Here is a 26056-nt window from a genome sequence, read left to right on the forward strand (position 1 = left end):
ATTGTAAGCCTGGAGTGTGAGTCCTCTGTGTTCTTTTCCAAGATTATTTTGGGTGCTCTAGCTTTTTAGAATTCCGTATACATTTTAGCACTGACTCAGAATTAAAAAAAAAAAAAGCCTTTTGAGTGCACTTTTGGTGATGAGCATAGCATATAACACTGTATGTTAACTAACTGGAATTAAAACAAAAACTTAAAAACCAAACAAAATCAAACAAATAAATTGTACAGATAACAACAACTTCTTTTAGAAGTTTGTTTGGAGTGTTGTTGAATTATGATAAATCCACCTTAGGACAATTGACATCTTAACAACTTTGAGAACTTCCCTAATCTGAAAACATATGGTATCTCTTTATCCTTTTATTTATTAATGTCTCACAATAATATTTCCCTGTTTGTGCAGAGGCATTGCATGTGGTTTTTTGTGTGCACAATTTAATTGTATCTTATGTTTTTTGATGCTATAATAAGTTGATCCCTTTTTAGAATCTCGTTTTCAAAATTTGTAGTGTCTAGATAAGGAAATACAACTGACTTTTGTTAATTGACTTTCTACCTTATGGGCTGCTAATTTCACTTACTACTGAGGGCATGAAACCATGTTCCTTATGCTAAGGAGAAAGCAGTCACCCTTTTCACCATTAACTGTGAGGTTATCTCTGAGTTTTTCATAGTTGTCTTCGATAGGCTTGAAGACGTTTCCTTCTATTCCTGATTTTCTGAGGGATGTTTGTTTGTTTGTTGTTATCAGTGAAGGATTTTGAATTTCCTATAGTTCTTTTTTTGCATCTACTAAGATGTCCCATAGCTTTCTTCCTCTATCTGGTGAATTATTTGATTGATTGTAAATGTTAAGCCAACCCTCGTTTCTGGGATCAGAAAAAGTTACTGTTAAGCTATTCCTATTCTTTTTACCTATTCTTTTAATATTTTATTAAGTGTTTTTACAACTGGAACCATTAAGAATGTTTATCTCTATGGGGCACCTGGGTGGCTCTATTGGTTAAGTGTCTAGCTTCGGCTCAGGTCATGATCTCATGGTTTGTGAGGCTGATCCCTGTGTTGGGCTCTGTGCTGACAGCTCGGAGCCTGGAGCCTGCTTCTGATTCCGTCTCTCTCTCTCTCTCTCTCTCTCTCTCTCTCTCTCTCTCTCTCTCCTCCTCCCCCGCTCATGCTGTCTCTCTCTTCCTCTCAAAAATAAATAAATATTTAAAAAAGATTTAAAAAAGAATATTTATCTCTAATTTTCTTCCCTTGTATAGTATTTACTATGTTTATCAAATGTTGGTGTTACGTTGGTCTCATACAATGTGTGGTAGACTATTGCTGTCTTCTCCATTTTCTGAAATAATTTTTGCAATATTTCATTTCTTTTTAAAAAGATGTGAAATTCAGTAGTGAAACTGTTGGGCTTAGAGTTTTCTTTGTGCAAGCGTTCTAAAAGTATTACAATATGATTAAAAATCTACAGTAAAGTGTTCTTTTTTTCTTTTGGTGAACAGTTCTCAGAGCTGTAATGCATGTGTAGAGATGTGTAGCTACCACCACAATCAGGATACACAACAGTTCTGTCATGGCCTGCCAAAGATTTTGACAATGAATTCAGATTCTTTAAAAAAATGTTTTTAATGTTTTTATTTTTTTTGAGAGAGAGAGGGAAAGAGAGATGACTTGAGCAGGGGAGGGTCAGAGAGAGAGAGAGAAACACAGAATCTGAAGACAGGCTCCAGGCTCTGAGCTGGCTGTCAGCACAGAGCCTGACGCGGGACTCAAGCCCACAAACCGTGAGATCATGACCTAAGCTGAAGCTGGACACTCAACTGACTGAGCCACCCAGGTGCCCCAACAATGGATTCAGATTCTTTTTTGTTTTAATGTTTTTTTTTTTTAATTTATTTTTTACACAGAGAGAGACAGAGCATGAGAGGGGGAGGGGCAGAGAGAAAGGGAGACACAGAATCAGAAGCAGCTCCAGGCTCCGAGCTGTCAGCAGAGAGCCCAGACCCATGAACGTAAGATCATGACCTGATCCAAAGTTGGAGACTTAATCAACTGAGCCACCCATGCACCCCATAAATTCAGATTCTTAACAGAGAGCAAACAATTCACATTTTTAATTTATTCTTTGTTATATTTTGATAAATTATGTTTTCCATTTTTCCAGAAATTGCTGCTTTGATCTAAGTTGTCAAATTTATTGCCATAAAGTTATCTGTAATGTTTCCTCATTATGTACTTTGTGCCTGTAGGATCTTTAAAAATAACCCTTTTTTTCACTTCTCATATTGATTCTTTTTTTTCCTTTTTTTTCTTTTGTGCTTAGTCTTGGTAGGAGTTCATCAATTTTATTAATCATTTCCAAGAATGAACTGTTGCTTGTTTTCTGATTCATTGATTTTCTTTCTCATCTTTATTATTTCCCTCTTTGTCCGTCCTTTAGGTTTAATTTGCTCTCCTCTTTCTAGATCACTGATTTGAAACTTTTCCTCTTTTCTGTTAGTAGGTGCATACATACCCTTGTAGGAACCTCGTGTCTTCCTACTGAGTATACCCTTTAATTATGATACAGTGGTCCTTTGCCTCCGGTAATTCTCCTGGTCTAGAAGGCTCCTGATATGGATGTGGCCACAATTGCTGTGGGCTGCTCAGAGGTCAGTCACCCTCCTGCAGTGAATCCCCCGGGCTTAGCTTCGTGGCACAGATTCAGATATATAAATACTGTGGTTGTCACATAACTCAGTGTAGACGGTCCCCAAGTAAGATGGTTTGACTTACGACTTTGCAATGTTATGTGAGAGCCCAAGTGATGTGCAGTTAGTGGAAACCACTCTGTTTGAATTTTGATCTTTTCCTGGACTAGGGGATACGGTGTGGCCGTCTCCCCTGACGCGGGGCAGCTCTGTTAGTTGTGCGATCACGTAGACAACTGACACACTGACCAGCACTTTGTACCCCCCGGTTCTTCTGTTTTTCATTTTCAGTACAGTGTATACGCGTTGTGAGCACATTTAAGGTAGGCTTGGCTGAGCTCTGATGTTCAGCAGCTTACACCTGTTGAATGCGTTTTCAAATAAGGATACTTTCAACTTAAAGTGGGTTTATGAGGATGTAACCTCATTGTGGATCAAGGAGTATCTGTATGTTATTATTTCCATTTTATTTCCAACCGTTTAAAAAAATTTTTTTTAATGTTTTATTTATTTTTGAGACAGAGACAGAGCCTGAGTGGGGAGGGGCGGAGAGAGAGGGAGACACAGAATCGGAAGCAGGCTCCAGGCTCTGAGCTGTCAGCATGGAGCCCGACGCGGGGCTCGAACCCACGAATGTGAGATCATGACCTGAGCGAAAGTTGGAGGCTTATCCGACTGAGCCACCCAGGCACCCCTCCATCATTTTTTTACATAGTATTTATAATTTCCAGAAATATGGGGAATTTTTAAGCTTTCCCTTTTTTTTTTTTTTTGGTTTTTAAAATTTTCTCCATGGGTGTTACTTTTTTTTTAATGTTTATTTATTTATTTTGAGAGAGAGAGAGTGAGCACGAGTCGGGCAGGAGCAGAGAGAGAGGATCCCAAGCAGGCTCCACGCTGTCAGTGCAGAGCCCAGCGCAGGGCTCAAACCCAGAAACTGTGACATCATGACCTGAGCCAAAATCGAGAGTTGAGAGTCAGATGCTTAACTGACTGAGCCAACCAGGCAGCCCTCCTTGGGTGCTGCTTTAAATATTTTGAGGCCATTTTGTTGGACGCATATATATTTATGACCATAAGATCTTTTTTATTGATTGTTCCTTTTGCCAGTATATAATGTTTCTTGTGGTCATTAATAATGTTTTTTTTTTACCTTATATTCCATTTATTTGATACTAAAAGTGCTATCCTTGATTTTGTTTTTATTTCATTCATATTTTTTAGTTTCTTATTTTCATCTTTGTTTTATACTTTATTTTAAATGGGTTACTCTATTTCCTCCACATAGTGTACATATTTTGGATGCAGTACTAGCTTCTGTTACTTAGTGACTTTATACCCAATTACACTTATAATTATTTTTATTAAGACTTTTTTGTAAGCTTTGTCTAACGTTTTCTACTTGCCATTTATTTTTACTTCTTTTTTTTAAATGCTAGATTGCATTTTCTCTGGCTAATTTAAAAGAAGGTATTTTATATTCTTATAATTATTCTTACCTTTATCTTAACCTAAACTTAGCTTTCTCTAAGACTTATCAGTGACTTCATCATTCCCCAGATAACTCCCCACCTCATAACCGTTAGACCTCTCCTGTCTCAGGCTGCCCTTTCCCCCAGTTTCCACCCCCATGTTTCCCCAGGAGTTTCATGAATGGGCCTCACGCTGGGATAGGCATCAGTCTGCAACCTGTGCAACTCTCCCAGCCTGTTTGAAACCGGAAGTTTCAAGATCAAGACCTGATTTGATCTTTAAGACAAAGTTCATGCTTCTGGCAGAGTGAAGGGTAGATTTGATTGGGGTGACCTCGGAGTCGGAGATACCTCGAGGGGTCCGCCGCAGTAGTGCAGGGGAGTTTACGATAGCGGCAGCCGGTGGAAGGATCGATGTGTTTGTACTTGATGTGCGGGAGTAAAAGAAGTCAATGGAGCTAAGCCTGAGCGGTAAATAGATGACATTTCTTTATTTTTCAAATTCCAGTCGCACGATTTCTTATTAGGGTTTTGCTGGCAGGGTTAAGTAGGTAAAACACGTAAACTGCATGACATATACATAGAAGCGATCAGGTAAAAAACAGACAGCTAATTTCCACATTTCTGTCCCAGATGACTCTATGAATGGGCGTAGGAAGGCAGCGGGTGATGTCGGAAGAAGTATTTTTGTTGCTTTTGCATTGGAGAACGGGGGATAATGTAATTTTTATTTTTATTCCTTGCGATTTTAAATTTGAATTGCCGATGGGACATCTAGGTAGCAGATAATTGGATGTATCAGTCTGGAGCCGATAGAAGACGGGGATTTGAGAGGAGTTAGTAAAGCTGTACGAGGTCTGCTGGCAGGATGTGACAGGGTGAGAGAGAAGAGATCCTTGGAAAAACATATATAGGATGGGTTTGGAGGAAGAACATTCATCAGAGAAGATTAGGAGGCCTCGATTCTTTTTTTCCCCCAAATATTTATTTTTGAGAGAGAGAGCACACAAGCTGGGAAGGGACAGAGGGGGAAGGGGATGGACAGAAGATCCAAAATAGGCTCCAAGCCATCAGCACAGAGCCCAGTGCTAGGCTCAGACTCTGGACCCGGGAGATCATGACCTGAGCCAAAGTCGGACGCTCAATTGACTGAGCCACCTGGGTGCCCCTAGGAGACTTGGAGTCTTGTCCCATTTCTGACACTAACTAGTTTTCTTAACCTTTTAAGAAACACTTAAGCTTTTCAGGAGCATCTCTCTCTGTCTCTGTCTTTTTGTTTTTGTTTTTGAGCTCCTCTCTCTCTTCGTTTCTCCCTCCCTCTCTCTCTCTCTAACTCCCTTCCTCCCCCCTTTCTCCTTCCCATGCTCCCTTCCTGCATTCTTCATTAATTTCACAAGTATTTCATGAATACCTGCACAGACTACAGACCCCAGAGAAGGGGCATCTGAATCAGACTGACTAGGGGAAAAGGGAGTCAGAGCAGGCGTTCGGGGCACGTGCCCTTCAAACTAAGCTTTTGAGAATGAGCAGTGGTTTAGACAAGAGTGTGCAAAGAGAGACCAAAAAGAGTGCAGAATGGTGTATGGACAGACACAGGAGCAAGGAGCAGATCAGTGAGTCAGGCCTCACAGGGCTGGAGAGGTTCAAGGTCTAGGTCAGGAGGGGCCTTGTGTGCAAAGCCGGGATCCTGGATTTTTATCCAGAATGTAATCCAAACCCCAACCTCCCTGAAGGACCTACGGCAGGGCTGTGGAAAGTCACATCTGTGTTTCAGAAACCTCATTTTTCTAGTGCAGTGCCTGTGACATGATAGGTGAGCAGGTGGTGGGCAGGGGGACCAAAGAGGAAACAGTTCTAGAAGTTTAGGTGACAGAGGAGTGTTTATTTAACAACCACGGAGCACCTGCTCCGTGCTAATCACCGGCCTCTGTGCCGGGGATCCCTCATGGCCCAGGACCCGCAAGCTCCTTCCTCTCAGGAAGCTTGTGGTGACCCTGGACATGACAGGCCTGCAAGAGGAAGCAGATTGGAGGGGATGTTCATGAGGCAGGACCTAAGGACTTGAAGGTCAATCAGACCTTGGAGGTGAGTGAGAGGACAGGGCTTTCTGGTCTGGATAACTGGGGGGACAGTGATGCCACTCAGTGCCCTGGGGACCTGGCAGAAGAACTGAGTGGGGCCTCCGGGTGGAGGTGTCCAGCATGAGCTCGGATGAACAGCTCTGGGCCTCAGAAGGGACCTCTGCAGCTTCTCTGTTTACTAGAGGAAAGAACTGAGCGAGTTGTTCATGCACTTGATTATTTTTCCCTTCTGTGATTGCATTTCAGCGTCTGCCTCTGAGAGGTGTTTCACTCGGGACCAGACTTCCTTCTGCATCTCCCCAGAACCTCACAGGGGGCTGGGTAAGATGGTAGGGGGATTGGGAAGCCAGTGCCGTCGAGTTCATGACTTACTGCTGTTCCTTGCTTTCCCCTTACCCTTCCAGTCACTACCTCGACTTTGGCTGGCTGTGTAAATTTCCATGGGTAGTTGTACCCTAGTCTATCATGTGTGCTCCGATTGCTCCAGCTTATAGGGTTTTTAGGGTTGTTTGGTCCACTCTGTGCATTTTCTAGAGAGAAGAGGCCCAGGAGTGCTGGTGGAGCTAAGATTCGATCTCATAATTCACTAGTCCCTTTGACACGCCCTACCCCCCCCAACCCCTCCTTGGAGAGTGAGTTCCTAGGTATGTATTTGCAGGAGTTTGGAGATGACTAAGCCTGTGCAATGTGGCTTTGAGACTTCATGTCAAGACTGCCAAAAAGCATTGGATTCTGTTCGTGGTGACGTGGGCAGGCGACCGTCTCTGGTGCCACAGATTGGATGGGGGCAGCTCTCTGCCCGCACGCCCTTGTTTGGGGTGCCCTCCGGGGGCTCACTGTCGGGAATCATTGTATCCCAGGTGTAGAGTCCTACTGCTCTGCGACTTCAAAGCAAAAGTAAAAAGTGCAGAAATGACCTGCCGGAGTGTGAGAAGCACTTCTTGCTGGTTAAGAGTTTCAAGTGCGAGAGAGAGAGCGAGAGCCGTGTTGAAAGGACATTTACTTTCATCAGCTCAGAGCATCTGCTTTTTATTCTTTAAAAGGAAGCAACACCTCAAATTACAGCAGTCCCGAGGCACACAGGCACTTGAGATTTTGATCTGTGCAGATTCTTCGAGGGGGTGCCTCCCAGAGCTCTCAGGAGTGATTTGTAGCACTTGACAGATTTTGGAGAATGACAGACAGGTTTTGTGGGGAAGGGGAGAGAGCAGCGACGTTGGGGGAGGAACTGCGCTGTGAAACAGCAAAAGAGCTTTTTCTCTCTCTACTTGGGTGGAAGTAGAGAGTGTGCTCAGCCGACCCCAAAGACTAAATTAAAATAGGAAATGAAAACTTAACGCCATGGTTTTTTTTTTTTTATTATTATTTTCAATGCAGCGCCCACCTCCAGAGCATTTCTCCAGCGTGGGCTTCACCGTAATTTCCCCTTTTGTGTAGATTTCATTTTTTTTTTATTGTGCTGAAATACACACGGCATAAAACTCTGCCACGTTAACTGTTGTTAATGTGGGGTTCCGGAACATCAAAGCCATTCACAGTGTTGGATGTCATAGCTGCCCTACATTTGTTCTTTTTAATTTGAGGCACAGGTTTCCCAAATTAAGCACCTTGGGAAGCAGAGAAGCGCCACCCCTAACCCCACGCCCAGCATCACCGCTGTTAGGATGGAGAGATGGTAGGTGCCAGGGTTTTTTTCTTATTCAAACGTACTACATTTCTTATTCAAACAAAAAACTACGTTTTGTTCCAACGTAGTGGTGATACTGTTCTAGGAGGTTGTAATGTGGACTTCAGAGTTGTAAGGGAATTTAAAGATGGTTCACTCCATTCCCTTGGTTTCAGATGAAGAGATAGATAGCCCAGAGGGACAGTGGCTCCCTTAGCTGGGTCCTGAGCCCAGGTGCTCTGACCCCGGAGACCATAGCCCTGGGCTACTCTGTCTTTAGTTTCAAAATGTAGTATAAAAAACTTCATGGGTGGTTGATTTTTAGGGTAATTTCTCTCCCTCTTTCTCTTTCTCTGTGTGGTTTCTCTGTATGGATTTTTTTTTCTAATGGCGTCTTTAAACAGGAATTTGTTTTAAGCCAGAAAATCACAGCCTTATTGTTTGTCACTGGTGACCTTAGCCGCTGACATTCACTCCTGTCTTGCGTGTGTTCGGATATTACTCTACTCAGGATCTTCCTGCTTTCTCCCCCACTCCTGTTTCTTTTGCTGATTGTAGTAAAACCAAAGGTTAAAGGCGATCCTTGTTTTCTCCCCTGTTGGGCTTTCCCAGACACTTGCCCTTGCTTCTTAAGATCTGTTTTCCACTTAGGAAAAGTAGGTGAAAACTTGAGGAAGCGGAGCCTTGCAGTTAAAAACAGAATGCCGGCTAACCCTGGGGGTGGGCACCCCGTGCCATGTCCTGTCCAGCCTCTCCGGCCTCCCAGGGCCCACTGCAGGCAGTTTTCACCCCCTCCTGCTCACACTGAGGTCTGTGGGAGGTGGTTAGGAAGCCGGAGGGCTGCCTGGGAGGGGCGTGGGGGGAGCTCGGTATATTGTTTGGGTCGGCCATGGCAACCACAACAGTAAAAGGGAACAGGACTAGCCTTGTGCTGCTGGGTAAATGGCCACGATTCAGGCGTTATCTCGGGACTCCTGCTGGGCACCAGACAACCCGATCTCCTGGTAAGGTTAAACTTGGCCCCCCCACCCCCACCCTCCCCCGCCGCCCTCTTTGATCAGCCAGGAACGGCCCCCAGGGACGGAGGGAGTCCAGAACACAGCGAGATGTGCGACCTGGCAGAAACCTAATAGCCACACAGGCGGAACAGGGAGTGTTTTCTCTGTCTGCACCGCAGATGCAGAGAAAGAAGTCCATTCCCAAACCCTCGCCTGAGTTCCTTCTCAAAGGGTTGGGCACCTTCGCCCCCAAGAGCCTGCCCAGAGCATCGGCGTGGCTGGCAGGGAGGGGCAGCCTCGGGAAAGTACGAGAAGACCCCGGGATTGGTAGAGGGAGGCTGAAAAGCATGAACGGTCTGCCACATGTGTTTCATAAAAATGCAATCGAAGAAGACAAGTGTCAGCTCCCATTGCTGCCTAATAGCTTATCTTTCTGACTGAGGAGAGCATTTCTTTTCATTCAGCAGATCCTTTTAGGTGTCATTCAGTTTATTTTAAGCAGTGTGTTTCATCCTGAGCAGATGAAGAATTTTATTTTTGTAGACTCTGGACTTGTGTGGCTCTCTCCTCCTAGGAAACTTACTTTTTCTTTTCAACGCTGATGAACCAAATCTGTGGCCAGACACTGAATTTTCCATGTTTGTCTTCTAAGAGGCAAAAAAAAAAGTCGGATTCTTCAAAGTCATGTGAGCCTGACATTTCACTCGGGGAAGGCGAAGGAGGCTGGTGAGGGCTCACGTTCATGAAAACACGTGCCTCTTTTTGTCCTTATCGCCTTTTAGTATCTGTCGTGCTGGCTGGCGCGCTGTGGTCTGGCTCAGCTGTCTCCCTGGCAGTCACATTGTGCCCGAGAACTCTCTTTACTGTGACCCACAGACGGTTCCCAGGCTTCCCAGCGAGGAGCAGAGGGCGAGCCATCAGCGAGTCAGTAAACAAATGGTGGTCCAGCGCTCCCCGATGCCCACTGGGAGTGTGCCCCCGAATTCAGTTCGACTCGGCTGCCCTCCATTTTTGTCCTAACCCGCAGTGCCCTGCTGTCTTTTTATTTTCACTTTTATCATCTGAGTAGTAACGGACGGGAAGTAGTTACTCAGTTTGTAAAACGCTGGATGGTGAGGTCACAGATGCTGAGATTAGTGTGTAGTTGGTAACCGTTTCACACAGACGCCAGACAGGGAGGTCTTGCCTGTGTGTGTCGGAGCCGTTTTGGTGGTCTTTTAAATGCAGTGGTATCGGGGAAGAACAGAGAGGTTGCTTTCTGTTGTAGTGCTGCAGAGCCCTCAAACACAATCCATCAGCACATACCGAAGCACGTCAACAGCAGCGAAATGTTTCTTATCTAGTGGGGACCTGAACATTGCATAGAAGAAAACAGAAAGGGGACTTTTTTTTTCTGGAAGTAAAGATCAGGTCCTGATTTCTGGACAGACCTCCTATTGCACAAGTTAAATTTTTAAAAAATTCCTCTCTGGTTGTATTTTCCTGGTGTATGTGAGCTTTCCTGCCTTTTAAAAAAAATTCACTTAGTTGGAAAAAAAAAAAGGCAGCGTTGAACACTGTGAGTTGAGAATCTGAATTTTAGAGTTGAAAGGGCTTTACTCTAACCGAATGTTCCCATTTTACAGATGACAAATCTGAGGTGTAGTGAGGTTATTGGGATTATTTCTACAATGGCTTGGTCTTGAAATATATTATTTCAATCTAATTGTTCTTTCACTTCAAGAAGAAAAAAACAACAACAGAAACCCTCCTCCATGAAATCTCATTACCGTGTGATGCGGAAAGTGTATTTAAACATGCCCGACAGTCTTTAATGATGGGCAGTGTGTCCTCTCTGGAAGTTTTAATCTTTAGAACAAGGTCTCTCTGCTTAAGGACAGCCCAGGGGTGTGTCAAGTGTGAAGCATCACCTCTGAGGTCTTGGGGAACAGAGCGGGAGAGCTGGCAGTTGGGGTGGGGGGGGTCTGGCCCTGTGGACAGCTCAAGCGCATTCCTACTCCGATGGTCCACGCAAGTGGCTCAAGTAATTTATCAGGGAATAATGACCCAGTGATGTGTGTGGACTTGGAGGTTTCGGGCCCAGTTTACATAAATCACGACATCGTCCATTTCCAATGCAGGTGAAGGGTTAATCACTCGGAGGTGGTTGTCAGTGTCCCCCCTTCCCAGCCCATTACCTCTGCGACATTCTCTCTCGCTGTGTCTTGGGAAGAGATGACACTGTCTCCTGGTGCTCATAGCCAGAGGAAGGCATGGAGGGTGAGATGTGTGTGTGGGGTGGTCATGGTCAGTACACGTGTAGAAGGGACCTCCGTCTGTTCCCTGGGCAGAGCTCCCTGGGGCCCGGTGGGTCTCCTCCTGGTAGCTGGGGCCCAGGAGTGCTGTGGCTTTGAACTGGTGAGACCTGTACCCATTGCCTATATGGACTTGATTATTTATTTGTCCTTAGGTGTTGTGCAGAGTTACTGCTGTTTGATCTCCACTGGGCTTTGTTAGAAGTGTATTAGAAAGTCAGAAGGCACAAATGATTGGTCCCTTTGGAGGTAGGTCATTTATCACTACCTGAGTAAATTGAAAACATTTTTTTAAATGTTTATTTAGTTTTGGGGGGGGAGGGACAGAGAGAGAGGGAGACAGAATCTGAAGCAGGCTCCAGTCTCTGAGGTGTCAGCGCAGAGCCCAATGCACGGCTTGAACCCGTGAACCATGAGATCGTGACCTGAGCCGAAGTCAGACACTAACGGATTGAGCCACCCAGGTGCCCCCAAAACGTTTGGGGATTAAGCCCAGTGAGAGTTGTGCATCGATTATGAGAGATTTGGAGAGTTGGGGGCAACTATAGGGGGGAGAAAACAGAAAATAGGAATTTAAAAAAAAAATTGGGCTTAGCTCTTCAGAGACCACAAAAGACATTTAAAAAGACTTAGCACAAACAAACAAACAGAAAAGAGTGGAAAAATGCTGTTAAATAGCCGTATTCTAAATAGCATCCTAGGAGCAGATCTGGAGAGAATGGAAGGCAGGGACAGGTCTTAGGGAAGTCCAGGGGGAGATTATCACAGTTTGGTAACATCCTTGTACTTGGAATTATTTTGCTCTTAATATGTGATAACATGTTAACAATTCATGGAGAAATGTTCCCAGTTTGGAATCCACAGCAGAATCACCTCATAGGTACGCTGGCGGTGAGATCCAGTTGAAAGAAAATGTGTGGCAGGTGGGTGCATCCTTCTCCCGGCCCCCTCCCGGCCCCCTGGGGGGCTCCACTTTACCATGGAGCAGGTAGGGGTGCTCTATGGGTGCCCCGCACAGCACAGTGTCTTAGGAGTCAGCAAGTTCAGAATTTCCTTAAAACTCTTACTAAGACAGAGGCATCCTATCCACACAGCAAAGGTGTTTAAGAGAGTTTAAGAGCTGAGAAAGGGTTGCACTAAAAATGTCCTTAGTCTCCCCCTCTCTTAGATTTTAGGGTCAAAACTACCTTTCCCTTGAAAATGAGAAGGGGAGAAACCCCATTTAACAGGATTCCTATGACAGAGCTTTCAAAACTCTCTGGGTCTGCTTAAAACTAGGAGCCCCGTGACAGCCTCTGACCAGTAGGGTAGAAGGCAAACGTCTTCCTTCCTTCCTCCCTCCCTCCCTCCCTTTCTCTTTCTTTTCCTTTCTTTTCTTTTCTCTTCTTTTCTCTTCTCTTCTCTTCTCTTCTCTTCTCTTCTCTTCTCTTCTCTTCTCTTCTCTCTCTTTCGTTCTTTCGTTCTTTCGTTCTCTCTCTCTCTCTCTCCCTCCCTCCCTCCCTCCCTCCCTCCCTCCCTCCCTCTCTCTCTCTCTCTCTCTCTCTCTTTCTTTCTTTCTTTCTTTCTTTCTTTCTTTCTTTCTTTCTTTTCTTTCTTTTCTTTCTTTCTTTCCTTGTGTCTTTCCTTGCTTCTTTCTTATTTCTTTCTTCTTTCTTTCTTGGGTTCCTTTCCACAAAAAAATGCAACACTGTAATTCTTTCGAGTTCCTTAACGATTATTCACTTTCATTCCCTCATATTTCTCTAGTAAAGATTTTAGTATTTAATTTTGTATACTCCTGGAATTACCTGTTTTCAGATAGCATATGTAGTCAGCATATTTAAATGCATCCAGTGCTGACATTGTTAGAAGGAAGAAAAAAAAACCTTCAACATTTTCAGGAAGAAATTATTGTAAAATGCGGTATAAAGTTTCATAAATAGAGTACAGGATAGGGAACATTAATGCAACCTCTTTCTTGGAGATTTATTGTCATTTCTCTGAAATGATTACACTGATGTAGTACGTTATGATGCCTCAGAAACTCATAATTCTTCTTGAGGTCATGGCCTCTGTCCCGTTCACTTTTCTTGGTTGCCATGTCTCAGAGCTCCTTTTATTTGCCTCTGCCTGATCCGTTGTAAACGTAAGTGAAACCAGAAAACCAAGGTTTTAAAATCACGAGCCTGGATTGAGTACCTTAATCCTAACCCGTTGATTTCCCAACATATACTACCTTGACCCAAGGTGGTCACGGCCACATTCTGAGTGTTGAAGGCTGAGGCAGGCTGGGGGAAATAGGATGTCATTATAAAAAGGAAGCGCTACCAGTGTCCATGACGGTTTTTATTTAGTAACAGCCCAAATGGGCATTGGATAAAATAATAAAAATAAATATGGTCCCTTCTCTGCTTTAACCTAGTCTTGGTTCAAGACGAATCTATAAGACGTTGGTCTAGGACTTCAGTGTTGACTGCACCAAGGCCCAATGGGAGGCCTCTACGGGGTAGACCAGAAGCTGCAGAAGCAACCCTAATCCCAGACCGGTGGTCCCACGTGCCTGGCTGGTGTGTCAGGGTACTTGGGCAGAAACTCCTGGGGTACCTGTGACTTCCTCTCTCTTCAGCCCACTGTCCCAGGAAGCAGGGGAGAGGTGGCTATCCGAATAGCATGGGTGTACTGGCTCTCCCACTTCTGCTTCCTGTCACCTCCTTCCGGCTGAAGGGAGATGAGCTGGGGAATTTTACGCACGCACCACAGCACTGACCAGGCTCATCATGAAGGAGAGAAGACAGAGTGATAGATTGTGCTGTGTGTGTGCGTGCGTGTGTGTGATACATGTTTCCTCCCAAAGTAGAAGCAGTGATCTATAAATGAGTTCTTTCCAGAATGATTATAAATCTGACCTTAGGGACTCCGAATATTTTTTTCATAGAAATAGTGCATGTGCTGTATAGCTGGGTCCCAGGAAAGCCCACCAAGTCCCATGGCGTCTGAGGGCCGTGCCCGTCCACTTGGATGTAGTCTTCATGCCAAAGACTCTTCAGCTGATGCACATGGTTCTGAAGAATGGCCACTGTGGCCTAGAGAATAACAGTGACAAATGTGGCCTAGAGAATAACAGTGACAAATGTGTGTAGAAGCAGTTTTTCTTCAACTGGTAAAATGAGCAAGGCTAGCAAAGGGCCTGATGGGAAGTGAAATCACTTACTGAAGTGGTTCCCAGGAACCCAAATAAGAACTAAGAACAGAAGGGAAGTTGAAGGTAATGAGAATTAAGAGTTTTTCCACTAGAGGAAGAACATTCTAACATCAGGGCTGCCTAAAAATAGACCAAGCTGATTGATGAGGTAATGAAACCTCCATCACCTGAGATGTTCAGGCAGCGGTGAGAGGCCCCGCTCATGAGGAATTCTCCAGAAGGAAGCCATGTATTGAATGGAGGGTTATAATACACAACCAGTTCTTTTTCTCCTAACACTGATAGATGGGATTCAAGAATTGCATTTGTGTCTCATCAGAAGAGGTAATGTAACCGCATTGAAATGATTTCAACAAAGGCAAACAGCCATGGTTCTACCACCCTAATACAGTATAGCTTTATTTTTGTATTATGTGCCTCACTGCCTACACCTAATTTCTTTAAACCAAGAGGCAAAACTTAATAAACACAACATTATTTTACTACTCTGAAGAGTTCTGTAATAACACATATATGTATGTATATGTAAGTGCTATAATAATAACATATATGATGCTATATTTACATTGCTGCTGTTCAGATGTTTAAATTCATCATCAGGAAAACCAAAGTCATATATAAAACATGAAACATGTTAGGAATCTTACATCGTTTAAGATTTTGACACTAGTATTGCTGCACATTAGTGGTCCTTTAGGATTTGGCAGGGCAAGGTTCTTTTGACTTTGATAATTAGCATGCTGGATCCCCAGGTTTTCACTGCCCCAGGGTGGGCTGTGGCTTACAGTTATCTGATAAAGGGTGATTGGGGTTCGGGCAGTGAGGACAGGCTTCCAGTTACCAGAGAGAACCTGTGACTTACTGTCTGTGCTTTTCCTAGGTCACCAATTTTCAAAGAATCTGAGTATAATTAAATACACTTTATAATAAACTAGGCTGAATATAATTTAATCTTTCCCCAAAGGTACTTCGGAGTCTCGAGTGCTCTGGGGTCATGGTGAACATCAGTTACCTTCTCACAGCGGGTGTGCAGAAGGAGGCAGATGATAGAGTTCCGTCTGATTGAGTCCTGGATGACCAGACATTTGTTCTGTTATCACAGGGAGCCCAATGTCAAGACTTTGGAAGCTGCTTAATGTTAAATTCTCAGGCAGGAGGGGATCTGCTAAAAGATGACCTCGTTGGCTTTGAGAGGTTGAAAGTTGATCATCATCCCCGTGGAGGTGGCGGTATAGATAGAGCACTCTTTAGTGTCTCAAGCTGTCTTGCAGAACTTGTCCTCTGTTATTTGATTCTTACGACAATCTTGGCATCCCATTTTTACAGATGCAAATGGGCCTCAGAAAGTTGAAGTGACTTGGCCAAGATCCACATAGTATGGAGGTGGCGGAGGCCACGTGAGTCCAAAATTCAGTGTTCTTGTTAGCATTCCAAAGGATACTAAAACTTTGTGCAGTGAAATATTGTGGAGTGGTTGCTGGGTTCTCTGTGATGTATTTTGTTAGCTCATTTAATTTTCACAAAAGCCCTACGAGTAGGTGGGTGTTGGTTCTTTGAATATTTTTATGATTCCCATGTTTAGAAATGAGGGCTCTGGTGCACACAGGTGAGGGTGTGCCACTGTGATGGTAGAGTTGAAATTTGAACCCAGGAGCTCAGGGCTGTGTGGCCCAGGCTCTCCCCTTCACGCCACACTGCCACTTACGTGCAGCTCCACCAGTATGGGCTCAGTAGAGAGAAAGCACATAACACAGTGCTTGTTCTGTGCCCTTTATTTTTTAAAGTAGTTTCTATTATTATTATTATTTTATCACAATGGCCAAACCATATTAACAGTTTTTAAAGAGCAAGCTATTATCTTTGTTCCCCTTATGTGAATATGTGAGTATTAATTAGATGTATTCTCTCTCTTGAGTCGTTAAAATAGGCACCTCTGATCATTCTGTTTGTTAATATTATTATACGCAGCCGCACTTGACTTACAACTTCACAGCATTTAGAGAGGCGGTGAGTTGTCTGAGAACCCAACATAATCACCCATATTATTTGTCATATAGTTCCTTTGTGACTGTGATAAACATGCGAAGAGCAAGGTTGTTGTCGATGGTTGCCAGCAGCTCAAAGATACAAACCGCACAGAACTTGTTAGAAAATGCACAGTGACAGCTTTTACTCTGTCTGAACCAACACATGGCACCTATGGCTTCGGTTCGTCCTCCACTCCAGCCACACTTGTCTGGTTTTGATCTGTTTGTGCAGCATAATCCTCTCTATGACTCTTTACTGTCCTTCGCTGTGCTTTCTTGACCATGAGCTTCATGCAGGAACCTCTTTCTAATGCAAGAACTCCATCAGCTTCACCATGGAACCTGCTTCCTAGACATAACTGGCAGTAACCACTTAGTAGGTGCTTTACACTTTTAACATACCTCTTTTTTATAAATACAACCCTCCCATCTTTTAACATTTTTTTTTTTTACATTTTAAACGGGCATTTTTTCATAGCACTGCATCTGCACTTCCAAACTACAACGTCTTTCTTCTTCATTGCCTCCTAGGAGTTTATATTCATTGTTTCAGTGAATTTGACAGAGTATTCACTTTGTGCCATGCAGTCTGTAGGTTTAGGGAATACAGTAACGAGCGAAGACAGACAGGGTTCCTGCGCTCAGGGAGCTTTGCTCCTCTACTTGAGGATGGCCCTGAGGAAAGTAGCAGATGATGATTTGGGACCTGTAACGCCTAGGAGGAAATTCCCACCAGACATCGCCGTCATTACTAGAGAACACTCCAAGGACACATCACATTTTTCTCAGTGCATTTAAGTGGAATGAAAGACACAGGTAGTATTTTGCAAACACTCCAGTAGATTGTAATTTGAGTCTTCTTGTCTCCCTTCTTCCTTTCCCTCATTCTTTTGTCTCATTCTTGGTTTTTAAAGCTTAGTCACTATTTCCTAGACCTTTCCTAACATGTCATGGGTGACCCAAGGGCAGGACCCATGGGTCATTTGAACCTGGCCGGCACCATCTGTGAAGCAGAACGGGTGCGGGAGAGGATGCCATGCTGTGTAGCCAGGTCTCCCTTGAGCTCTACCCAAATTTGTGTTGCGTTCAATCCATCTGGTCAAGTCACTCTACTTGCATCTCTGTTTTCTCATTCTTGGGATAAGGAGTTGAAACAGAAAGATTTGCTACAGTCCCTGCCAATTCTGCAGTTCTGTGAGTCACATGTTCCTGAAAAGTTGAGTGTACTTATTTCAATACATGGAAATCTATTTTCCAAGGAGCCTGGAAATCTATTTTCCAATTATCCTCTCCCCTGGTTTATAACTTATCATCAGTGTGTTGTGGCTTCTAACGCTGTTGCTGCTCTAAGCCCATCAAGAGGTTAATTACCTGTGAAGAATGAGGAGCTGCTAGAAAGCTGTAAAATGTTGAGAGAGAACTTTGGAGCTAATCGCTTTGGTGATGTGAATGAATAAGTGCCCTTCATGTATCTAGTTTCCAGGAGGAGGCATAGCGGTCCTGGGCTATCTATACTGGACAAAGTTAAGTGGCTGTTAGAGTTCAGTATTGAAGATCTTAGTCAAACATATCAGGATCATCTTCTTCCTTTCAGAGACTCTTCAGTTCGTGCAGAAATAATGCTTTTAAAAAGCAACTGGAAGGGCACCTGGGTGGCTCAGTAGGTTAAGTGTCTGACTTCGGCTCAGGTCATGGTCTCACGGTTTGTGGGTTCAAGCCCCGTGTCGGGTTCTGTGCTGACAGCTCGGAGCCTGGAGCCTGTCTTCGGATTCTGTGTCTCCCTCTCTCTCTGCCCCTCCCCTGCTTGCGCTGTCTCTCCCTCTCTCTCAGAAATAAAATAAATAAATAAATAAATAAATAAAACAACTGTATTCTTTCATGTTCCCTTAGGAATCCTGAGTAGTACCGTTTTTTGTTTTCTCTCTCTCTCCTGTAGGGGGTAAAGACTCCAAATGAGGTAACGGATGAGGAATTTGTTAAAAAAATTTTTTTTAATGGCCAACCCAGTTCATCTTCTTTTTCATTCTTCTCCATCTGGACTAGAACAGCTTCAGGCCCCGAACTTGCTTTCCTGTGACTTCAGCAGACCTCAGCACTGCAGTCCCATAACACTGCCTGGCACCCCAGCTCTGTCTTAAAGAATAAGTATTGTCTTGATTTGCTCTGAAATATGCCAGACAGGAAATCCCCACTGCATTTAGGGAGGGTAGCGTGTTTCAACACACACACACATACTTATCACTAAGCACATCTATTCCCGTGTTTCCTTTCAGTAAAGTACCTAGAAAAAAAATCCCTGAAAGCTGTCTAACCAGCCTTTGGTGTTTGTCAAGGATATCATTAGTGGGAATCTCGAGATACTAAATTTAATTTTATGAAGTACTTTATTGGTAGTTTTGGAAGGGCATTCCTTTGTAGGGAGCCCCGTTTGTCACTGAGCAGGAGGGAAGCAGAGTGGATGTTGCCGGAATATTTTGTGGAAAGCGGACATTTAAAGAATTCCCTCTTTCCCCTAATCACCCTTATATTTTTGGTTTGCTGTGTTATATTGTGGCCAGCTGGCCACATTCCAGCCAATGGGATGTTACAACTTAGGAAAAATTCTCAGCCTTCAGTGTTAAACAGTACTTTACCATTTCTTCTTTTTTTTTTAATGTTTATTTTTGAGTTAGAGAGAGACAGAGTATGAGTCAGGGAGGGCAGAGAGAATGAGGGAGACACAGAATCTGAAGCAGGCTCCAGGCTCTGAGCTGTCAGCACAGAGCCCCACCCAGGGCTTGAACTCAGGAACCATGAGATCATGACCTAAGCCAAAGTCGGACACTCAACCGACTGAGTGTCCCCACCCTGGCGCCCCAGTACCTCACCATTTCTGAGTTTAGCTGGTGATCTGTGGAGAAGGCCAAAGTTAGGGCTTTCATCTGTCATCAGTAAAGATGTCTTGAGCTAGGGAAGCCTTGAACTGTTCACTTGGTAAACTTGCATCAGCTTGTCTCTGGAGCTGAGCTTAGAGCCTTTATTCTTTCTGTGACCTCAGAACTGTTTCAAGAATTCTTTCTTATTTACTTGGCACTAAACATGCGCTTCTCAAGATATAGGGAGGGATAGACGCCCAAGAGACAAGACATTGTGTTAGCCCCTCCCCCACCTCTTTTTAACATCAAGGGTTTTTAAGTAAAGCTACTCAATGGTATGTCTCATTGTCGAGGAAATTCCTCAGTATTTTTTCCTCTCCTATCTTGATACTTTTTACTTTAGGTAGCCACTGTGATACAGTCACACAAATCCCCGATGCTTAGAAATGAATTTAAGAGCTAATGTTATTAGAAAGTTCTCAAGTCAGTGATATAGAAACCCAGGGACACGTAATCCACAAGTGGTGCCTCGGTGAACTGGGTTTTCAAGGGAGTATCACATACCGTTGCAGGTGTTCAAGTGGCCATATGAAAGTACAATTTCTTTCTGCCTTATATTTTGTTTGGTGAGGATTTCTGGTGGAGTTTTTTTTTTTTTTTAGTCTTTTGGTTGCTATGGCAACACTGACTTAACAGAGTTTTGGGGACCTCTCCAACTACCAAATAAAGTTATGATAAAAGCATGAAAATATCAAGGAAATCATGTGTGTCCTAAATACAAATATCGAGATTAAATTTGTATTCATCTTTGTCTTTCTTCCTCATGGTGTTTGTTACCGTGCGTGCGTGTGTGTGTGTGTGTGTGTGTGTGTGTGTGGTTTCTTCTTTTATCCTAGGCTGCTGGAGGAAAAATGCTGATTCATAGTTTCATTGTCTTTTGTTTTCCCAGGGAAATTCTGGGTCTGTTTCTGAGTTCATTTTTCTACAACCCCGAGTTTAATCTCTGTAGATAAATCTTTATTTTGTTTTCCCTCTTACAGACACAAGGCATTTTGCTTTGTTTATGTTAATAAATGTCAGGCAAGTCCCAGAGAATTAGGAGAAATGCCAATCATTTCCTAGGACTCTTGAGCATGCTTTTCTCCCCTCTATTTCTAATATATTGAACTTTTTGGAGTTTACATTTTAGGGGTATGAAGGTGATATTAGGAGGTTCTAAGATTTTACCGAGAGTGTCTAGAAGGTCTTGTTTTTACTGATGCAGAGCACATCTATCAGGTAGTCAGCCCCTTGTGGGAATTTTCTCATCCCCAAAGTAGAAAGTTTCATTTTGGAGAGGAAGAAGTTTTTCAGATATTATCCTATAGATTTTGCGGCAGTGAGGTGAGCGGTATTTTGAATGGAACATTTCTCCTACACTAACCAGCAGACAACTTGGCTTCCTGGTTGTAATTACATGCCGCTGGCTTGGTGGTTATTATTTTAGAAACTGAGTTCATCATGGACGCCCTGCGCACGTGGAGTAACACGCCCTGATTGTTCACATGAAGATTGTAATTCCACCCAGGGCTTATAGTGTCCCCTTAGGAACCAGATGGAATTACAGCCCCATGCACATTTTTGGAAGGCTGCATTATTTATTGAAATACATTATAAAGTTAAGTAATTTTATAAATACCCTGAAAGTACTTGGGACATAGACACATCATCTTGGCCACATAGAAAGTTCTCAGTAAATATTTGTTGTCTATCTGGCTGACTTCGCTTTATGTCTTTCAGTAAATTACATTAAAAAAAAAAAAAGCCTGGGGAGGCTGTATTCGTACTTGTAGGATTAAAAAAAAAAAAATCTCTCCTTAAAATGCTTGTGAGGTCTCCTGCTTGTTAATTGATGGAAAAATTGGCTTCCCATATGAATATTTTTTTTCAGCTTTTTTGTTTGTTTGTTTCTAGCCTAGAGTGTAAGATCAAGTGGTTCTAGTGGCCAAGGATCTTTATTTCAGAGAAGTCTGCCTGTCCGAAGTAATTCATTTTAAGAAACATCTCTTGTCTGCATAATGTTCACAAACCCATGTCTTGCATGCCTTTGAGGTAGACCCCTATGAAGCAAAATATTATACCAGAAACGTTGGCTGTCTGTTGGAGTATTGGATGGATGCCTTTCTCACTGGTCTTAATTAGGGAAAGAACCATTAAGATAACTCACTGATTCATGGTGTGTTACCAGATTTGAAATGGCCTCTGTGTTTCGTGCCTCTGGACACGCTGCTTCAGAAAAGTATAAGGTTGGAAGTTCAGAAACATACATCATATGTTTCAGAATCTGATACGGTTTTTTAAATTGTAGACCCCGTGTTATGTATTTTGGGATGATTGTATGCACTCTTGTAACTAATGATTACTGAAATAAATGTTAGTGCCTGTGGTATCATGTTCTGCAAGATACAGTATCAAGAAACTAAAAGTCAACATATTCGGGGTATTCTTTTGAATTTGCAGTTTGGGGAATTTGCATGCATGTAATGGAAGATTCTTGAAAGATAAAGAAATTTCAGTTAAGGAGAGTGTTACGATATTCTTTTAATGATCAGAAATACATAAAAATTATAGAAGATAATAGTAATCATCCACTTCTTATCAATGTATTTGCCCCTGGAAACATTCCAGTTTTAAGAGTTTGTATGTAGGGGCGCCTGGGTGGATCAGTCGGTTAAGCGTTTGACTTTGGCTCAGGCCATGATCTCACGGTTCGTGGGTTTGAGCCCCACATCAGGCTCTGTGTTGCCTTCTCAGAGCCTGGAGCCTGTCTTCAGATTCTGTGTCTCCTTCTCTCTCTGACCCTCCCCTGCTCATGCTGTCTCTCTTGCTCTCAAAAATAAAAACATTTTAAAAATTAAAAAAAAAAAGTTTGTATGTAGAACAGAGCCAACCAGTAGTTCAGTAGAGCTGAAGTCACTGCTCTCTGCTCTTAAAGAATTTGTTGAAAAAGAAAACACCTTTCTTTGCCTTATGAAATTATCTTGCCATTTAAGGGTTAAGAACACTTGGAGAATGTTTTAGCTTTTAACAGTTTGAAGGTTGAACGGTGACTAGGTCCTCCGTTTCCTGATTTATTTTGATGTAAACTCTGAGTTTTTCTTTTCCTTTTTTTTTTTAATCACCTGTAAACATTTTGTGTGCGCTGTATAAATGAGGCTCAGATTTAACTAAATAATGATAGACCTTACAGTGAGCAAGAAAGCAGTATTCTCTCCTTCAGCTTCTCACAGGGCGTGCTGCTGGGTTTTGTAGAAGAAGTTGACTTTAAAAGCGGTGAGTTTGTGTGTGTGGTGTGGGCGTAGCAGCGATTCTGTGCACTGCTCTCCAAAGGGGCTGTGGGTGGGGGAGCTCCCTGTGGTGTCCACACTAGTTACTCATTCAGTTGTTCCTCACCAGAAAAGGGGAAACCCAGCGCTCCGTACCCACTCATTCTGAATAACAGGGCTGGGGATGGTGAGGTGGAGAGGCCACCGACGTTCGGCAAAAGCCTCCATTCTAGGATAGCTTAGCAAAAGGCAGTTTTATTATTTTACGATCATTTTATATTCAAGCAAATGGCTCTAGGGATGTACAAATGGCCCTAGGGATGTCGATGGCATAAGGAACAGAACTAACAGTGAATGCAGTGAGCCGTTCACCCCACATCAGCAGTGAGCACGGTTAGGTTTGTAAGGAGTGATTCCTAGAGGGGCGTCTGGGTGGCCCAGCCAGTCAAGCATCTGACTCTTGATTGGGCCTAGGTCATGATCTTCCAGTTCATGAGATTGAGCCCTGTGTCAGGCTCTGTGCTTACAGCACGTGAAGCCTGCTTGGGATTCTGTCTCTCTCTCCTTCTCTGCCCTGCTCGTGAACTCTTCTATCTTTCTCACTCTCAAAAATAAATAAATAAACTTAAAAAAAAGAAGTGATTCCTGGAGCCAGGGGTTGAAGGGGAGTTGTGTGTTGGTGTGTGTGTGTGCATGTTATTTGTAGAGGTTAACACATGTTCAGCTCATTGATCATTTCCTTGGTCAGGAAATTTCATTCAGTGTGCTTCTCATTTGCTTTCTACAAGGCCTCTATCACCTCAAGAATATGAAGGTTGAATTAAAGACGAATCTGTAACTTTTTTTTTTTTTTTTTTAGAAAACACTCCTAATTTAAGAAAGGTGACATTTGGGGCACCTGGGTGGCTCAGTCGGCTAAGTGTCCAACTCTCGGTTTCGGCTCAGGTCATGATCTCATGGTTCATAAGCTCCACCTCAGGCTCTGTGCTGACAGTTCTCTCAAAATAAAGAAATAAACCTTTAAAAAAAAAAGGAAGAAAAAACCCTCAGTCTTAAAAAAAAGGGTGACACTTAACCTGTGTGTAATACTAAAAATGTATAGGTTATGTAATAAATTCAGAGAAATTGAATTGTATAGCCATAGGAGGGCATTGTCTTTAATAGCAAAGACTATGTGGCTGAAACTTTACTGAATACTGAATATTGACTATAGGTCAAAAGCATCACTGGCGTCTGGTAACACCAGACTGCATTGAGGTCAAGCTTGTCATTAACTGCTGTGTGGCCTTTGACAAGTAACCTAAATTCTCTGGGCCTTAGGAAAAATGAGGAAGTTGGATCATATCTGTGGTGTTCAGATGTAGCTTCAGGCCCCTGGAAAACTCTAGACCCTCTACCAGGCCTCTGCGGAATTAGCCAAGGGCTTGGGGTGGGAAGGGAGGTTGAGGCCTAGGAAACTGTGTATTCCAGTAACTAGGCATTTTCAGTTCATGGGACCCCTAAATCAAATGATCTTTAGGACCATTTCCAACTCTTACATTTCAATCAATGCCTAGGAAAAAAAATGGTCCTTGGTCAGCAGGAAGCAATCCAATAAGAGGTCGAGTCTCTACTAAATGGGAGGTGGGGGGTATGGATTTGGTCATTTCCACGGGCTGCTGCTTGCTTCCTGTCAGAGAACTCGAGGATCTTTCCTAAGGCACGGAGAGGAGAGCAGAGCAAAGGTTACCTCTCTCTCCCATCTCTCCTTTGAAGTCATGAGGAGACAGGAATGAAGAAGGTCACCTCTGGATGTCCCCGAGTCTTCATGTGATCAGTCACGGGCCGGAGTTGTTGACCCTGCGGTCCGCCTCGGAGTAACAGATGATGCAAACAGTGGCCCTGGGTCAGCATGCCAGACCAAGGAGGGGCGTGGAGCACTGTGGCGGGAGCCCCGTCCCTTCCAGCGGTCCTGACGACTGCTCGCTGGCCCCCGGACGCGCAGCCTGGGCCCACATACTCTCAAGGGGAGGGGCCGAGGGGCAGGGGAAGAAAGGAAGGTTGCAGGGACCCGAGGCCGCAAGATGCACGGTGGCGGAGGAGCAGTTTGCCAAGAAGAAAAGTCTCTGGCACTAGCTGCCGAGCGTGTTGGTACTAGAACGAGGTTCAGAAATTCAAACAGAACGCTGTCTGTTTTGAAGGACTCCCGTGAAAGGTTTGTTTGTCCCAAGAGCCTGCCTGTCATAAACATCGTCAGGGAGTCCCCAGGCCCTGCTGACTCAATGTCCACACTATGCAGGACAGAGGACTCGGGTTTTCGGCTCCCTGATGGGGAGCTGAGCTTGGCTCCGAGCCCCTGTGCCTGCTGCAAACGAAGAAGGGCTCGGGGTCCCGAGTTCCTGTAGGACAGTGAACAGAGGCGGAGGGGCGAAGTCACCGAATGCAGATAGCAGTGGCGCCTGATGCGTCTGATGCACCGGCCCGCAGGGCACCACGTCTGTCTGTCTGTCTGTCTTCCACCTGGTTTGCGTCCTCGGCGAAGGAAGCGGCATCTTGCTTGGAGCTAGACTCACGCGTGCTGCCAGGTCTGTACCCCGAACACACAAGGAAGTGGTTGGTTGTGTGATACAAGGAATCTTCTTTGCTAAATAGCTCTTTTTTTTTTTTTTTTTGCAAAAGCTGTATGGATGAAAGCGGAGGGAAGGATGCCTTTCTGCTAGTGCTTTGCAAGAACCTGGATCCCATCAACTTTCTAGTTGGTTTTGGCCGTCAAGGTTCCTTAGGCCAGAGCCGCTGCGAGCCAGGCTTCTGAGGTTCCTCCTCACCCACGTTGGCAGCCTCTTAAAAATAACTGTCATTCCAAGTTCAGCTAAAATATATAACCCAACAAATAAATACATAAAAAGCTTATGAATAGGAGCTGCAAAGTGAGGATTAACGGACCAAAGAGTAACAGCCTTGCCATGGAAAATACTATAAAACCCTCTTCGGAAGGTTGTTGCTTGTGTTATTACTTGGACAGTAAAGGGAGGGCTCTTGACCCATTTCTTGTGATCCGTGATTTCCCATTTCTCTGCCGGGAGGCTTCGAGGTGAAGACTGGGAAAAAAAAACAAAAAACAAAAACAAAAAGACACAAAACACAGCAACTTCATTCATGTCCGTCACTGGTTTAACCCAGGCCGTGTGTGGGCAAGCGGTTCAGTGTCCCACCAAAGGGAAGGAAATGGCCCGTGTACCTCTGCTTTTCTTTTCCTTCTAGAAATGCTCTTAGTTTGAATGGGAAATCCTCAAACACATGATCACAGGATTTTTGCTGCTCTTGAACGTGGAAAATGGGACCGGCTGAATGGAAAAGTCAGGCTCTCTCCATTGGACCTGACGTTTGCCGTGTTCAGACACGGACATTGTCAGGTGCGGGTCACCCTCTGAAGAGTGAGCGGCTCGCCAACCCTGAAAGTCCGTGGTCCTTCACCTTTGCTGGTTGCGTTTGATCAAAGCTCTTCC

The 26056-nt window shown here is 43.9% G+C and overlaps 1 long non-coding RNA gene across 1 annotated transcript in view; it reads left to right on the plus strand.

The window, feature by feature from the left end:
* Positions 1-8859: 8859 nt before the first annotated feature.
* Positions 8860-26056, plus strand: part of LOC115296871 — a 233322-nt gene continuing 216125 nt past the window's right edge. Inside the window, exon 1 of the long non-coding RNA XR_003911105.1 lies at positions 8860-8915. This is a non-coding gene — a long non-coding RNA (uncharacterized LOC115296871). The remainder of the gene's footprint in view (positions 8916-26056) is intronic.

Source organism: Suricata suricatta, chromosome 7 (genome assembly GCF_006229205.1).
Source record: "Suricata suricatta isolate VVHF042 chromosome 7, meerkat_22Aug2017_6uvM2_HiC, whole genome shotgun sequence".
Taxonomy (NCBI): Eukaryota; Metazoa; Chordata; class Mammalia; order Carnivora; family Herpestidae; genus Suricata; species Suricata suricatta.